Genomic DNA, 13959 nt, shown 5'->3' on the forward strand with positions numbered 1-13959 from the left:
AGGTACCAAAGTAACACAATCACCTATATAGCACTGTACTGTAATAGGTTTATAATTCTTTTCACACAAACACACAAAAATAAACATTTTTAATCTTACAGTACAGTACCTTGAAAAGCATAGTAGTACAGTATAAGAGCTGGCATCGAGTGGACAGGGAAGAAGAGTTACTGACTGGAGGAGGGAGAGGAGGTGGGAGATGGCAGAGCTGAAGGATCGTCAGCAATAGAAGACAGAGGGCAAGCTGCAATTTCACTCACGCCTAATGGTCCTGGTTCCTTGCTGGATTCAATCCTATCTACCCTCTTGAAAAAAGATCCAGTGGTGTCTGTGTGGTAGCTCTCTTTTTTTCCCATCATGGATGACACTGTAGCACTGGACGGCATTCTGAACAGCAGCTGCAACCTTCCTGCAGCGTTCTACATTTGGGTCCTGTGCCTCAAAAGCTAAGAGTGCCTTTTCCAATGAAGAATATCCCCCTGCCATTTCCTGCGTCATGGGTCTCTCTGGTTCTTTAGTTACTTCTTCCTCTGGCCTCTCTTTGTCCTTTCTCTGGGCGTCCAGTTCCATCAGGTTTCATTAGTAAGCTCCTTGTGTTGCATGGCAAGGAGTTCAGTGAAGCCGTTTTCTTGCAGATCTCACCCCAGCTTCTCGCTGAAGGCCACTGAGTTGCTGAAGACCTCTTCGGACTCCTCAACCAAACACACATTTGCATCTTTGAAAGCTTGCAACTTGAACGTTTGTATGTAGGGGACTTACTCTATTGCTTCATACAGTTTTGATATTCTTCTTACTTCTACCTTTCTATATTATGATGACTTTTAATTGATGAATTTAGTAGTTCAATACATTATTCCAATTATTTATACTTCTGGGCTTGTTACTATAATCTTATTTTGTGCTGTTTGTTCTGCTTTTCTCCTTTGCTTCTATTACTTCCTTGTCTTTTGAGTGGGAAGGAGAATTAAGACTTTTAGACTAGAAGTTTGGAGAAGGCAATGGCACCCCACTCCAGTACTCTTGCCTGGAAAATCCCATGGATGGAGGAGCCTGGTGGGCTGCGGTCCATGGGGTCGCAAAGAGTCGGACATGACTGTGTGACTTCACTTTCACTTTTCACTTTCATGCATTGGAGAAGGAAATGGCAACCCACTTCAGTGTTCTTGCCTGAAGAATCCCAGGGACGGGAGAGCCTGGTGGGCTGCCATCTATGGGGTCGCATAGAGTCAGACACGACTGAAGGGACTTAGCAGCAGCAGCAGCAGCAGACTAGAAGATATACATTACATTTTTATTTGTGGTTACCCTTAAGATTTTGTCATATGTGCTTAACAAATTCTATCTGAAGACATTGTCTTAGCTTTCTGAATTAATAAGCTACTCAAAGACACAGATCCTTAACAAAAAAGCATTTCTCCATTTGCTCTTGACATGAGCGGTCCAGGTTGAAAGCAGTCCAGGATATATGGAGCTCTGTTCCATATCACTCAGGGCTCTGGCCTGCTTCCATGTCATTGCGCCATCATCTGCTGGGATGCTGTCCCAGCTGGTCAACGTCTGCATGGTCAACACTGGACTGCTGCCACACCTATGCCACACAGGAAGGAGAAACAAGAAAAATCCAGTGCAAGCAATTTTCTTTCAAGCCAGTGAGGCAGCAGTTACCCAGCATTCCTGTCTAAAAGCAAATAGCCACATGGCAATATCCATCTGCCAGTCAGACTGGGAAATGTAAGTCTCTTGCTGCTAAGACCAAGTACCTAGGAAGAAAGGGAGAATAGACCTTTTGGAGACAACCAGAAGTCTGGCCATTTAAATACCTATGCCTACTTTTCTTCCACACATAGAAAAGGTCTGTTGCCTCTTTATGAAACACAATCCAAGATCCCACCTAATCCAAAATCCAAACATCCAGGTGCTGCAAAATTCTCTCCATTCAGCTCATATGAGGTGCATTTTAGTCCTATGAACAATATGCTAATAGAAATTATACAAACCGTAACCCTACTACGCTATGATGGAAGACCCTTTGGATAAAGGAAAAACTAGAACTCCAGAGCAGTCACCTGCCCACAGGAGGGAGAAAAATCATGCTGAGCAGGAATTACAAAGAACCCCTTGGCCTGGTAGCAAAGAAGGTTTCTTGGGTACGTATTGGTTCTAATCTATTAGAAAAATTCCCCTGTTAACGATGGGCTCTGCCTTTGCGTTCTGGACAGGCTTCATTGTTCTTAATCTGTGGTCCTATGTGATTTTGGAGAGAATGTTGTAGGGTGGATTAGGAATGCAGGAGTGTACTGTTTTTATAGCCCACTTCATTGCTAGAGCAGGTTTGCAAGCCTGAGGGTTGCACCAAGGATTGAACAAGCACAGTCTTTCACAAGATCTTACTTATAGACTTGTTGGAAATGTAATTCACAAAACACCTTATTTGGCTTTGGTTCTATTTATTTCCTATTTGCTTATACGCCAGAAATCCCATCAGAATTTGGGTTTTGTTCTTTTTCTAGGCAAAGTTTCCAAGCCAGCTCTTGCTTGTCTTGCTGCCCTCTCTCCCTCTTTCTCATTTCGGTGATGGCTACTTTGAAGCTATCTCAACAATAGGTTTAGGTTGGAAGGCAACACCCGCAGTCTGATCTCTGTCAAAAGACTGTCTTTCTTTGATGAAGATTTAGGGAAAAGGTGCAAGTCACAGTTTTATCTCATGCTATTTCTTATAATACATTACTAAAAGCAAAAAGGAATATGTGGTCACTACTCTTGTTCGTTTTAGCAAGGTGTTATTAGAAAAAGATGAGCTAAGGCAAGAATATGCCAATTTGCAAGCAGAGAAGGAAGGGGATACAGAATCCAGAAATTTGAGCCTTACAAGCTGGAAAAGCCAACTGCTTCTGTACCCCACACAACATAAGATCTACTGCCTCACTGCTAAGCCCTAAATTTTGCTAAGCCAAATGCCCCATATTTTAGGTTCCTGTGATTGTTGCACTCCAGCTGCAGGGACCAATTTAGTTAATGTTAAGGTTAAGCTGCCCTAAGAAATAAATCTAAAAATATGAAGAGTTAAGTAATGTAAATCTCTATCTCATGTGATGGTCACAAGTTAGAGTCAGGTTAGCTGTATGACTCTGCTCTACTTAGTCATTCAGGGACCCAGATGATTCCATTCTGTTGTTCCACTGTCCCCTATGTCTGTATTTGTATGTTCAAAGCTACATCTCTATATTTTCCATGTCCAAAAATCAGAAAGGAGGAAGAGAATTCGAGGATAAACAATTTCTTTTCAGAAAACAAGATGAAAGGGGAATACATGACTCCGCTTCACATGAGATTGGTGAGAACACAACACACGACCACCTCGCTGTATGGGGGGTCAGGGAAGTATGGTCTCTGATTAAATGGCCATGTGCCAAAGAAGGAGAGGAGAGAAGATTTAGAATCTGATTCCCTTTTAGGAGGGATACCACACCTACAAATCTCTGCTTCTCAAATACAGCTCTGAAAATATTTTAACTACAGCCAGCTCTCTTTCAGTTGATATGCTTTAGCTTAAGAGTTTTGTTTTTGTCATCCTTGAAGACCCTCCCAGAGAGATAAGACTGTTATTTTTCTCATGTATATGTTTAGATTTACTTAGAAGTTAACCAATTTATTTGCACTTTTTTTTTTGGTATTGTATCAGCTTTCCTGTTATTGTAAAATGAATTACCAGAAGCTTAGCAGCTTAAAACAACATTCACTCGTTAGCTCACAGTTCTGTAAGTCAGATGTCTGACAAGGCAAGGAGGGGTTCTTTGCTATGAGTATCACAAGGCTGATACGAGGTTGTCAGATAGACTTATGTTGGAGCCCAAGGCTTCCAAGTTCACTTTTTTTTAAAATTAGAGGATAACTGCTTTACAATGTTCTGTTGGTTTCTGCCATACCACAATGTGAATCAGCTCTAAGTATACACATGTCCTCTCCTTCTTGAGCTTCCCACCCACCCCCACCCCACCCCTCTGGGCTGTCACAGAGCACTGGGTTGCCAAGATCACGCTTTTGTTGCTAGAATTCAGTTTCTTGGGGTTGGACAACTGAGGTCCCCATTTTCTTGCTGGCCACCATACATAGGCAACTGTCAGCTCTTTTCCACATGGCCCCCACAGGCGGTTCCCAGAACGGATGTATGCTTTTGAGGTCACACAGATAGTGTCACTTTGACTTCCTCTTTTGCAATTCACTAAAGATATGCCTGTGTGTGTATACATATATAATACCTGCATGTGTGTTTATACTAGGCTCTCAACTGCTCTTTGAATCAGTCATAATAGCTTACTGAATAAAATAAATTCTTTGATACTTGTCATTTTAATGTATATGACTTGTGTTTTTTAATCTTTTTGAAAATTGTACTTTAAGAGTGGCATCCAGTAAAAAAGCCAGGTTGCTACGGATTGCCTTAATAATAACAACTGCTGGTCATCTAGCCCCACAGATAAATAAGAGCCTGAAATCTGATTTTTGGTACCTCACTATTAAATATGAAAAATGAATTTACATTTAGCCTCCAGTATGAAAATAGAGCAAAAAGAAGCAATCAAATCAAGAATAGACTGAGAGAATGCTAGGAGCAGAAGAAAACTTAAATGATATTTAAATTCTCAGAGAAACTTCCACTTCTGGACAAGATGGAGTCAGCACGTTCAACCCTGTCCCTTTCGCTGATTACAGTGAAAAAACCTGTGGATGAAATACACAAAGCAATTATCAGAAGATGGGGCAAGAGAGAGAAAAGAAGGTAGACTAGGTACCAAGGAATCTGAGAAATCGCCTGTGTGAGATGATTTTTTTTTCCTGTTTGTTGCTTGTCTCCTATATGTGCAGTGGGCACAGACCAAGACAAAAACAAAAACCGCAAGGAAAACTCATTTTCTTCTAGTGTCAAAGGACTAGGAAAAGAATGGCTTCGTAGAATGCAACCCATGTAATTACATCCTCTCAACTCCAGACAAGCATCATGAAAGGAACAGTGCCCCTCTTCCTCCACACCAGGCACTGTGGGAATGGAGCTCCGCTGACCATTTCCATCTTGCACTAAGCATAAGAGCAAAGAGCAGCATCCCATCTCCTCCCAAACTAGACATGGGGCAGAGGGAGGATCAAAGAGAGAAGAGGTAGGGAAAGGGGTTCCCGAATTTGTCTACAAAGCCCTGGGCACAACCTCAAGTGGCCCTGGCACAAAACAGGAAAGAGCCAACACTGTAAAAGCTGTAAAAACATAACTATAATGCAGACTATTGCCAGGCTTCAAACCAGCCTCCAGATAGCAGAGACATGCCAGATGCGCACTACAATTGCTTTGGAAACTAAACTGTCATTCAAGCCGCAGTCAACGAAAAAACAGGTCAGGATGTGTGTTCTGAACCCAAAAGGGATGACTGTCTGCTAGAAGAGAGGACTTAAATAGGAACTATATTCTTATAATACTCAAAATATCCAAGATATAATTCAAAAGTATACATCACATCAAGAAGCAGGGAAATTTAAACTTGAATGAGAAAAGGTAATCAATACATATCGTGACTGAGATAACACAGCTGTTGGAATGATCAAACAATGACTTTTTTCTCAGTTGCATTGTGCAGCTTGTGGAATCTTAATTCCCTGACTAAGGAATTGAACCTGGGCCCTTGGCAGTGAAAATGTAAAGTTCTAATCACTGGACCAGCAGGGAATTCACCCTCAAACATTGATTTTAAAGAGCTATCATACAAATGCTCCAAGAAGTAATTATAAACACTCCTGAGACAAGTGAGAAAACTGAAAATTTCAGAAAAGAAATAGAAGATATAAAGAAGAACCAAAGGAAAATTTTAGAACTGAAAAATACAATAACCAAGCTGAAATAAATCACTAGATGGACTCAGCGAAAGAATGGAGATGACAGGAAAAGAGTCAGTAAACTAGAAGATAAGTCAATAGCAACTAACAAATACAAGCAAGTGAGAAAATATATTTTTTTAAAAGATCTGCACCTTGGGGACTAGTCAGGACAATAACAAAGCTCTCATATCCATGTTACTGCAGTTTTACAAGAAGGAAAAGGATGCTGGGGTGGAAAACTTTTTGAAGAAGCAATGGTTGAAAACTTCCCAATCTGATGGAAGACAGAAGACGTAAACCTACAGGTTCAAGAAGCTTAGTGAATTCACTAAAGTGAAAGTGAAAAGTGAAGTTGCTCATTCGTGTCCAACTCTTTGTGACCCCGTGGACTGTAACCTACCAGGCTCCTCAATTCACGGCGTTTTCCAGGCAAGAATACTGGAGTGGGCTGCCATTTCCTTCTCCAGGAACTCACTAAAGAAATCAGTAAATAGGATAAGCCTAAAGAAACTGATGCTCAGATACCATAACCAAATTTCTGAAAAAGTAAAAACAAAGAAAAACTCTTGAAAGCAGCCATTGATAAACAATACAGGACCTGAAGGGGCCCAGTAACAGTGGATTCTGCATAATAAATCAAGAGGCTAGAAGGAGGTGGCATGTAGGGGTAAGGCTTTGCGGCATTGGTCTTGACAATGATTACCACAAGCACAGGCAAAAAAAAAAAAAAAGCAAAATAAAAAATAAGACTATATGAAACTAAAAAGCTCTTGTACAGCAAAGGAAAGAAATCAACAGAGTGAAAAGACAGCCTATGGAATGAGAGAAAATATCTGCAAAGCATATAACTGATAAAGGGCAAATTTTGAAAATATATAAGGAACTTCTACAACTCCACAGCAGGAAAAATTAATAACCATATTAAAAAATTGACTTCCAAGGAGTTATATACAAATGACTAACAGGCATAGGAAAAGATGCTCAAAGTCACTAATCATCAGAGAAATGGAAATCAAAACCACAATGAGATTACTTCATACCTGTGAGGACAGCCACTAAAAAACACACACACACAGAAAATAATGATTGGTAAGGATGTGAAGAAACTGGAATTCTTTTGAACAGTTGGTGGGAATATAACATGTGCAACTGCTATGGAGAATGATGCGGAAGTGCCGCAAAATAAAACAAAACATAAGACACAGAACTACCATATGACCCAGTAGCTTACTTCCAGCTATTATTAGAGAAACTGAAATCAGCATATCAAGGAGATATCTGTACTCCCATATTTATGGCAACATTGCTCACAATAGCCAGGAAGCAGAAACAAGCTAAATGTCCATAACAGATGAATGATAAAGACAAGACGGCATATACATATAACGGAATGTCATTTAGTCATGAAAAAGAAAGAAATTCTGTAATATGTTACAACATGGATGAAATCTGAGGATATTATGTTAAATGGAGAAAGCCGGTCACAGGAAGACAAATACTAAACAATTCTACTTACATGAGTTATCTAAAGTAGCCAAATTCATCAAAGTACAAAACAGAATGGGGTAGTTGGCCGAAACTGGAACGAAGGGGAAATGAGAAGTTGCTGTTCAATGTGTGTAAAGTTTCTGATATGTAAGATGAAAAACTTCTAGAGATTTCTGCACAACACTGTGCTAGTTGTAAACAATACTGTATTCTTAAAAATTTCAGAGGATAAATCTCACCTCATATGTTTTTTTCACAACTGAAAACAAAAAGCGACACACTATTTTTAAAGTGCTGAAAGGAAAAAAACTGTCATACAGAATCGAACATGTCAAAAAATGTGCAAAAGTGATTCAGTGGGGAAAAGGTAATATTGGAACAATTTGACCACTACCTGTGGGACAAACAAAGCAGAGAGAGATGGAGAGATATTCTTGAACTCAGCCTAAGTCTCACACCTTATACAAAAAGCAATACAATATGGATTATGGACATAAATGTCAAACGTGTAACAATAAAACTTTCAAAAGAAAACATAAGAGAAAATCTTAACTAATCATGACTTAACATTAAGCAAAGAGTTCTTAAACATGATACCAAAGGCACAATCCATAAAAAAATAAGTTAATTAGATTTTGTCAAAATTAAAAACTGCCCAGTGAAAAATATTTGTCAGGGAATGATAAAACAAGACAGAGACTGTTAGAAAATATATGCAAATCACATATAAACCATAAGAGAGGGAAAAAAAAGACAGAATCTTTTCATCATTTAGAAGAGGTTCCAAAAAAAGAAGAGGAATTAAATTGAGGGGAAAGTATCAAAGAAATAGCTTTCAAAACTTCCAAACACTGAAGAACATAGGTGTTAAGCCTGAAAGTACACAATGACTGTCCATGAAAATTAAAGACAGGAGATCTAGAGAAAGGGACATCATAAAATCTTAGAAAACTGGGAACACAAAGACAGACTCAGAAGCTCCCTGAGAGAAACAAGTAACATACAGAGGACCAACAATAAAAACGTCATCAGTTGTTCTTGTTGTTCAGTTGCCTAGTCGTGTCCAACTCTGTAACCCCAAGGGCTGCAGCACGCCAGGCCTCCCTGTCCCTCACCATTTCCCAAAGTTCACCCAAGTTCATATCCATTGCATTGGTGATGCATCTCATCCTCTGACGCCCTCTTTTCCTTCTGCCTGCAATCGTTCCCAGCATCAGGGACTTTTCCAGTGAGTTGTCTGTTTGCATCAGATGACCAAAATACTGGAGCTTCAGTTTCAGCATCAGTCCATCCAATGAGTATTCAGGGTTGATTTCCTTCAAACTTGACAGGTTTGATCTTCCTGCTGTCCGAGGAACTCCCAGGAGTCTTCTCCAGCACCACAGTTTGAAGGCAACAAATTCTTCGGCACTCTGCCTTTCTTTATGGTTCAGCTCTCATAACCATAAGTGACCAACGAGAAGATCATAGCCTTGACTATACAGACCTCTGTCAGCAGAGTAATGTCTCTGCTTGTTAATACACTGTTTAGGTTTGTCATAGCTTTCCTGCCAAACGGCAACTTTCTTCATGGCTGCGGTCACCATCCACAGTGATAATATCATCGAACTCATCAAAAACATTGGTTTCCCATAAACACTAGGGTAACTTCAGAACAAAAGCCCATTACATGACCCATAGGCTGTGTATATCTAGCTCCCGTCCACCTCTCAGGCCTCTCACTTTTTCTCCTTTCATTTCCCTTTAATTCAGCCACACTGGTCCTTTTCCTCGTCCTTAAGTGGAAGATTCTTTTCTTCTCATATCAGCTAGTTTATTCCATCTACTCTTCACATCTCAGTTCAATTATCCTTGTTTCACTTTTCAGTACAATTATCACTTTTAGGGGAAGTCTTTAACTCAAATCTTTCTACTACCTGGCTATATAGTACTGAGTGCTACCCCTTCATAATACTTATCTCAGACATGACTTTTTTAGTACAATTTTATTAATTCTCAAACAGCAACTTATTTGAAATAACAGCAGTAATTGATGGCTCATCACTCCCTCCTTGAAACATTGCCTTTGTCAGGCTTCCAGGACCCCGTATGCTCCTTTTTTTCCTTAACTGAATACTACTCATTTCCCTCTGAGATTCTTTCACATCTCCAACAACTTCAAAATGCTACAATGTCCCAAGGTTCCATCCAAAGCCTCTTTAATTTACCATCGACACCCATATCAATTTAACTGCTTATCTAACTTATATAAAGAGTACATCAATCAAAATGCTGGGCTGGATGAAGCACAAGTTGGAATCTAGATCGCTAGGAGAAATATCAACAATCTCAGATATGCAGATGACACCACCCTTATGGCAGAAAGTGAAGAGGAACTAAAGAGGCTCTTGATGAAGGTGAAAGAGGAGAGTGAAAAAGTTGGCTTAAAACTCAACACTCAGAAAATGAAGATCATGGCAGCCAGTCCCATCACTTCATGACAAATAGATGAAGAAAAAGTGGAAACAGTGACAGACTTTATTTTCTTAGACTCCAAAATCAGTGCAGATGGTGACTGCAGTCAGGAAATTAAAAGATGCTTGCTCCTTGGAAGAAGAGCTATGACCAACCTAGACAGCATATTAATAAGCAGAGACATTATTTCATTGACAAAGGTCCGTCTACTCAAAGCTATGGTTTTTCCAGTATGTATGGATGTGAGAGTTGGACCACAAAGAAGGCTGAGTGCTGAATAATTGATGCTTTTGAACTGTGGTATTAGAGAAGACTCTTGAGAGTCCCTTGGACTGCAAGGGGATCCAACCAGTTCATCCTAAGGGATAGCAACCCTGAATATTCATTGGAGGGACTGATGCTGAAGCTGAAGCTCCAGTACTTTGGTCACCTGATGTGCAGAGCTGACTAATTGGAAAAGACCCTGATGCTGGGAAAGACTGAGGGCAAGAGGAGCAGGGAGCAAGAGGAGAAGGGGGTGATTATATGCTAATCATTCTGGCATGATTGCATGGCATCGCTGACTCAATGGACATGAGTTTGAGCAAACTCTGGGAGATAGTGAAGGACAGGGAAGCCTGGTGTGCGGCAGTCCATGGGTTTGCAAAGTGTAGGACACAACTGAACGACTGAACAATGACAACAACAGCACAACAGCACATTTCAATAATTTCATCCTTTCTCATGTCTTTAAATACCACTGATAAGTGGCTACAAAAGTTAAATTTATAGCTTGGATTTCTCTTTGGAGCTCCAGACTTGAATGTCTTAATGCTTATCTACTTAGATGCCTAAGAGGCATAACACATATTTCTAGACAAACATCATTTTCAATAACAGCATTCAATATTTGAAATTATAACATCCTTCTGAGATAACTTAAGTCATGAATTATCTCTGGATTTCTTCAGTTCAAAGTAGATATTTACATGAGAGTTATCAAACTGAATCCAAAGGAAAGCATTCAATTATACATCAACACTATAAGCAGAAAAGGGGGAAAAATCACTTTGTAAGCTCCATTAGGGCAAGGATAGTGGTTTACCTTATTTACTATTAGACATTCAGCAGCAAGCACAATGATAGAAGACTCTCGATAAATATTCAATAAACAAACTTGTACTAGAGAGTTCCAGAAAAACGTCTGTTTCTGCTTTATTGAGTATGTCAAAGCCTTTGATTGTGTGGATCACAATAAACTGTGGAAAAGTCTGAAAGAGATGGGAATGCCAGACCACCTGACCTGCCTCTTGAAAAACCTGTATGCAGGTCAGGAAGCAACAGTTAGAACTGGACATGGAACAATAGACTGGTTCCAAATAGGAAAAGGAGTACGTCAAGGCTGTATATTGTCACCCTGCTTATTTAACTTATATGCAGAGTACATCATGAGAAATGCTGGACTGGAAGAAGCACAAGCTGGAATCAAGATTGCTGGGAGAAATATCAATAACCTCAGATACGCAGATGACACCACCCTTATGGCAGAAAATGAAGAAGATCTGAACAGCCTCTTGATGAAAGTGAAAGAGGAGAGTGAAAAAGTTGGCTTAAAGCTCAACATTCAGAAAACGAAGATCATGGCATCTGGTCCCATCACTTCATGGCAAATAGATGGGGAAACAGTGGAAACAGTGTCAGACTTTATTTTTCTGGGCTCCAAAATCAGATGGTGATTGCAGCCATGAAATTAAAAGATGCTTACTCCTTGGAAGGAAAGTTATGACCAACCTATATAGCATATTAAACAGCAGAGACATTACTTTGCCAACAAAGGTCCGTCTAGTCAAGGCTATGGTTTTTCCAGTGGTCATGTATGGATGAGAGAGTTGGACTGTGAAGAAAGCTGAGCGCTGTAGAATTAATGCTTTTGAACTGTGGTGTTGGAGAAGACTCTTGAGAGTCCCTTGGACTGCAAGGAGATCCAACCAGTCCATCCTAAAGGAGACTAGTCCTGGGTGTTCATTGGTAGGACTGATGCTGAAGCTGAAACTTCAGTACTTTGTCCACCTCATGCGAAGAGTTGACTCACTGGAAAAAACTCTGATGCTGGGAGGGATTGGGGGCAGGAGGAGAAGGGGACAACAGAGGATGAGATGGCTGGATGGCACTACCAACTCGATGGATGTGAGTCTGAGTGAACTCCAAGAGATGGTGATGGACAGGGAGGCCTGGCGTGCTGTGATTCATGGGGTCGCAAAGAGTCGGACACAACTGAGTGACTGAACTGAAGCAGTAATGGAGAATGAAAGGCAATTCATGAAGGGAGAAAACTAAATGGCCAATAAATATATGAAAAGTTGATCAACTTCATTAAGAAAATGCAACTTACAGCCATAGGCAGATATAATTCCATTTTTATTATTACAAATTTTTAAATATCTGACAATACTGAGGATGTGTAGAAACAAACTTTTATATGGTAATGAGTATAAATTGGTATAAATATTTTGGTGAGCAACTTGACAGTATCCTATGAAAATGTGCAGATTCTATGACCAGTATTTCTACTCATAAGCACAAAACTCAAAGAAACTCTCACATAAGAGATATGTAGAAAAATATTCATAGCACTATTGTTTGAATAGCAACATCTGGATAACCTAAATGACCATCAACAAAAGAATAGATTAATAAATTGAAGCAGTATATCAATGCAATGGAATATTACTCAGCAGTGAAAATGAATGAAACAGTTGTTTCAACTCAAATATATTGATAAAACACAACATTGAGCAAAAAATGAAAGCTGCAGAAAAATTCATAGTGAATACTGTTTATGTGCTAAAGTCACTTCGGTTGTGTCTGACTCTTTGCGACCCCATGGACTGGAGCCCACCAGGCCCCACTGTCCACGGATTTCTCCAGGCAAGAATACTGCAGTGGGTTGCCATTTCCTTCTCCATTGTTAAAAACAAGCAACATGATACCATATTGCTAAGGATACATATTTAATAAAAGTATTCAGAGAAATATGGGGATGATAAATATAACATTCAATATAGTGGTAACCTTTGGAGAAAAGTTGGTTTCTGTTGAGAACAGTAGCTCCTTTTAAAAAGTGCTTTGTCTTTTTTTATTGGTGTTCTGCAGTTACACTGTGATAATGTCTGAGTGTGTTATCAGTTTAGGGAAGTACCAGATGTGTAATGAGGAAAACTAAAAACAAATTAGTTCAAAATGACAGGGACTATCTAGGCTGCCTACCCCAGGTTGATCCGTGGGCTCTCATCCACAATGTCGCTCAGGAACCCAGCTTCCTTGCACCTTTAACAATGGCATTCCGACAGTCAAAACCAGGTCTTAGGCATATTCTTGCTTTGGTTTACAGGAAAGGCAAAGAAAACGGCCCGTTTATTCCTTAAGGTCCCCAGATGAAAACATTATATATGCAAGAAATTAGGCATTAAGTCACACTAGACCATACAGGATGGAGAGGGCAATGACACCCCACTCCAGTACTCTTGCCTGAAAAATCCCATGGATGGAGGAGCCTGGTGGGCTGCAGTCCATGGGGTCGCTAAGAGTTGGACATGACTGAGCAACTTCACTTTCACTTTTCACTTTGATGCACTGGAGAAGGAAATGGCAACCCACTCCAGTGTTCTTGCCTGGAGAATCCCAGGGACGGCGGAGCCTGGTGGGCTGCCGTCTATGGGGTCGCACAGAGTCGGACACGACTGAAGCGACTTAGCAGCAGCAGACCATACAGGAGATTGGAAAATGTAGAGTAGTTGAAAAGTCATGTCTTTGGTACTTGACTACTAAGCAAGAGAGAGAAATTGCAAATTAATGAACCTGCAAGTTTGTAAAGTTGTCCTTTACCACTCTACTTACAGATTTCCTTTACTTACTTTGCTTGGGCTTATCTGAGCTAGTTGAACTGTGGTATTTTTCATAATTTCTGGGGAATTTTTAGCTATCCTTCATTTCATGTAAAACTTTTTAGATCAATTCACATGACAATGTAAGAAATAACACAGCCAGATCCCCTATGTCTACCCAGTTTCCACTAATGGTAACATCTTACAAAACCATAATTCAATATTGAAAACAAAATATAGACATATAGCCACTAATCTATACAGATTTCCCCAGTTTATCACTTGTGCT

At 40.0% G+C, this 13959-nt stretch overlaps 1 protein-coding gene across 17 annotated transcripts in view; it reads right to left on the reverse strand.

Moving 5' to 3' along the window:
- The window catches only part of PMS1 (PMS1 homolog 1, mismatch repair system component), a 474998-nt gene that overhangs the window by 230964 nt on the left and 230075 nt on the right, over positions 1-13959 (reverse strand). For 2 of the 17 annotated variants that reach the window (XR_009599281.1, XR_009599282.1), the window contains exon 16: positions 261-1269. The exons of the other annotated variants lie outside the window; for them this stretch is intronic. The gene's annotated coding sequence lies outside the window, so the exon portion shown is untranslated. The remainder of the gene's footprint in view (positions 1-260; positions 1270-13959) is intronic. 17 annotated transcript variants of the gene reach the window in all.

This window comes from Ovis aries, chromosome 2 (assembly GCF_016772045.2).
Source record: "Ovis aries strain OAR_USU_Benz2616 breed Rambouillet chromosome 2, ARS-UI_Ramb_v3.0, whole genome shotgun sequence".
In the NCBI taxonomy this organism is placed as follows: Eukaryota; Metazoa; Chordata; class Mammalia; order Artiodactyla; family Bovidae; genus Ovis; species Ovis aries.